General features: G+C 43.3%; 1 long non-coding RNA gene across 1 annotated transcript; it reads left to right on the top strand.

The window, feature by feature from the left end:
- The first annotated feature begins 336 nt into the window (after positions 1-336).
- Positions 337-2,498, top strand: LOC118020407. The gene is made up of 3 exons (XR_004681853.1): positions 337-790; positions 1,857-1,979; positions 2,072-2,498. It is a non-coding gene; the product is annotated as an uncharacterized LOC118020407 (long non-coding RNA).
- The last annotated feature ends 1,479 nt before the right edge of the window (positions 2,499-3,977 follow it).

Here is a 3,977-nt window from a genome sequence, read left to right on the forward strand (position 1 = left end):
CTAAATCTAGCCCTTCAACCTGCTTTTGTTGACTTGCCCAACTTCAATTGGGAAGTTTTAACACAAAACGATCCAGATTTCAGGGCGCCTGGGTGGCTCAGTCGGCTAAGCATCCGACTCTTGGTTTCGGCTCAGGTCATGATCTCAGGGTCATGAGAATGAGCCCTGCGTGAGGCTCTGTGCTCAGCAAGGAGTCTGCCTGGTATTCTTTCTCCCTCTCCCTCTGCCCTCCTGCTCATGCTCTCTCTCTCTCTAAAATAAATAAATAAATCTTTTAAAAAAAATCCAGATTTCAAATATTTCTTAACCTTTTGTGTCCTAGGTTGGTTTCTTCCAGAACAAGTCTTCAGTTGCAAGTAGTTTATTGGGAAGGTGATCCTAGGAAACTCCAGTTAGGGAGTGGGACAGGGAAGGTAAGAGATAAGCGTAAGGTGACCAAGGAAATTACCATCTGGACATCTGGAGCTTAATTCTCCTGGGGAACTCCGAGAAACAGTGTAGGACACATGTCTCAAAGTTATCTCCTCCAAGAGGCAAAGGCATTAACATATTTATTCACCAAACCCTGCAGTCACTGGCTGGGAGCTGCTACAGAGTGGGGGGTGGGGTGGGGAGGGGCAATGGTGGTGTTAATTCATAAGGAGCATCCAGCTTGTGGTACAGTAGAGAAGAGTGGGTTCCAAAGGCCAGAAGAAGCTGGAACTGACGGCATCTGCTACAATATGGAAGATTGAGCAAAAACTGGTCCTCAGTTCTTACTTGGAAACAATTAGCAGGAGCTGAATGGCAGGTACCCCTTTAAACAAGACAAGAGCTCTTGGTCTGCATTAGCCCTCACACTCCCTCCCCCACATTGTCCGACATTCCACCCGCTTTACTCTTTACATTACTTACTTCGCCTCTGGGGTGTTTGCATTTGTGACCCCTGGTTTGTGTCTATGTATACGCTCTTTCAGAGCTATAGCTATGAATCCCACTGTCCCTGTTTCCAATAACTTGTTTCTTATTTTTCTTTGCATCTCACAGGGCAGCTCACCCAGTGATTCCAAAAGATGTTGACTGATGACTTTGTTTCTCTAGACCTGTACTCTGAATTATTTAATTTTCTGAGTCTCAGACCACCTTACCTCCGTGCTGTTATATACACTGCATCAGAGCATGTAGAATAGGTCCTCACTTTGGGGGCTGACTTGGGGAAGCCCTTTGTTATCTCTTCAACATCAACCTAATTGGCTTTCAGTTCCTAAGATGCACTGAGCTCCTTTCTGCCTCAGGTCAATACCCCTGCCTGGAAAGTTCTTTCTTTCCCTTTATGACATGCTAACTCATATTCACCCTTTGGGACTCAGCTTAAATGTCACCTCCTCAGTGAAGCCTTCCATATCATTCACTCATCTACCCCTTACTAGGCTACATCCCTCCACTGTACATATTCACAGTGTACCTTATTCCTCCTCTACATATTTATAATAATTACATACATATTGGTGTAATTTGTATTTACACTGGAGTCCCATCATTAATGAAGTTAACTTATGCAAACCCAACTATCCACACTCAGCTGAAAGAGCAAGAAACAAAGAAATTCCTTCATTTAAAAGCACACTCCACCATTAAAGCCAGATCTTGACATTTACTATCTCAGGGTGACACCCAAGGTGCAAAGAGAAAGAGAAATAGATGTTATTTCTTGGCTTTCGTGCTTCTAAATGCCAAGGTCCTGGCAATGTAAGGTATTTTCAAGAATAATTTTGCAATCTTTGCCTCATGTACTGATTTTAGAATCTGCCACCACCCACTAATGCACACAAATGTAGAAGGTGGAAATCAGCTGCATTATCTCTCTCTCCCTCTAGACTGAAGCTCCATGAGGACAGACAACATGCTTGCCTCCATCCATTACTGGATCCCCAGGGTCCGGCAAAGTGCTGGCCACATAGGAAGTATTCAATAAATCTTTGTTGAATGGATGATGATGGGTAGGTGGTGGATGATGGAAGATGGGTAATGGGGGAGGGATGATCAGAGCTGGAAATGGGATGATACTTAATATGACTTACCTACTTACCAGGTTGCAGGGAGAAGGATGAAGGAGATGAGGTCGCTGAACTACTACAATTGGACTATCTGCCTAAAGGCCTACTCTTCTGTAAGTCTCTCAGGATTTGTTAAGTCCTGTACTCTACTTTCCCCCAAACCAAATTCTCTGGATTAGAGCCTTATCCCAGGGAGTGCAGCCGCCTCTGAGTCACCGCACAGAACTGCTGTATCGCTCAGGGCTCAGACAGTGTGCACCATCTGGCGTGGATTCCTAGGCCAAACTAAAAACTCCACCCAACCCCCTACTGTGATCCTGCTCATGACTCCCTCCCTATTTTAGCCCAAAAGTTTGTTTTGACCCCAGTGCCAGCACTGATCTCTATCATAGTTGTTTTTATAGCTCTTGTGCTGATCCCAACCTTGATTCCCACCTTGACCTTAACCTTGGCCCAGACATAGCTTGCTTCTGATCCTGAGTATAGTATACATCCTTTTGGTTTTTTGGTGGTGGTTGTTATTTATGAAGCCTTTACCTGTAGTATTTAATTTGAAATTAACAACTCTATGTAACCCCATTTTACAAACAAGGAAACCAAGAGGGTGGAAAATGCCCAAGGTCACACAGTTAGTAAACTGGGGATCCCAGATCAGATTCAGGTCTTCCTGCTCTAAATCCAGGGCTATAGGAGTCTGGGTTACTGACTCTCCAGATATAGTCTTCATTGCCTTTGTGGCAAAGCAATCCTAGATAATCAAAGACCTCGGGGTACTAATAGTAGTCATAATAATAATAACCTTAACTTACTGGGCAATTTCTTTGTGACAAGCAAAGTGCTGAGAAGCTCTTCATACATTATCTCATCTAATCCCCATCACAAGGCTGCAGAGCTCCTTAGCTCCATTTTACAAGTGACAAAACCATGGCTTTCAGAGGTTAAGTAATTTGCTCAAGGTCACATAGCTAGTTAGAAGCAAGCCAGAATTTGGACTCAAGTCTCTCTGATTTTAAATGTATTTCACTTCCGGGGTGCCTGGCTGGCTCAGTTGGCGGAGCATGCGACTCTTGATCTTAGGGTTGTAAGTTCAAGCCCCATGTTGGGAGGAGAAATTACTTAAAAATAATAAAATCTTTAAATGTAGTTCACTTCAACCTTTACAAAGAAATGGTTTGGCAACAGGGGGCAGCTAGGAACCTGGTCTTGCAACCATGTACCCCCCATACCTTTTGAGCCATAGTGCCAAATTCCAGGATTTTGTGTTTGATCACCAAAACTGGGTCAAAAATGAGTCAAGTCTTGGTAGAACTGACTCACTGTGGTGTCTGTCAGCTCTACAAGGAGACAGGAAGCCTCAGAGGGTAACAGCCAGATGACCACTGCAGAGTGGATGAAGGTCCCGGAAGCATCCACCACAAGCCCTGCAGTGGTTAAACATGGAAATCCACGTGCCTGCCAAAGAAAAGACCCAGACTTCAGACTCATTTAAAAAATTAGACCTGCCAATCCCCATTTCTTCCACCATACTCAGCCCTATTCCCTAACAGGGCTCCATTTTGGTCAACTTCTCTTCTTTCATCTCTGACTCTTACACTTTATCCTTTTCCTTTATGGGCAGGCTCTTTGTTTCCATCCCAGTCTCAGCTCCTAACTCTGAATATCATTGCAGCCACCTTCCCATGTCCTCTTTCTCTGAATCTTATTCTTAGTGCCCGGTAGATCCCTGTGTCCCCCTCTTTTTTGGCAATCTTTTTTTAGTAAAATATACATAACGTAAAATTGACCATTTTAGCCATTTAAAAATATTAATTACTTAATTTTTATTATAGTGAAATATACACAATACTTAACTTTTTAAGCACTTTGTCATACAACCACCATCACCACTCATTTTTAGAACTTTTTCAACCTTCCAAATAGAAACTCTGTACCCGTTAAACA

The sequence above is a fragment of the Mirounga leonina genome, unplaced genomic scaffold, assembly GCF_011800145.1.
Source record: "Mirounga leonina isolate KUSES-001 unplaced genomic scaffold, KU_Mleo_1.0 Mir_114, whole genome shotgun sequence".
Classification (NCBI taxonomy): Eukaryota; Metazoa; Chordata; class Mammalia; order Carnivora; family Phocidae; genus Mirounga; species Mirounga leonina.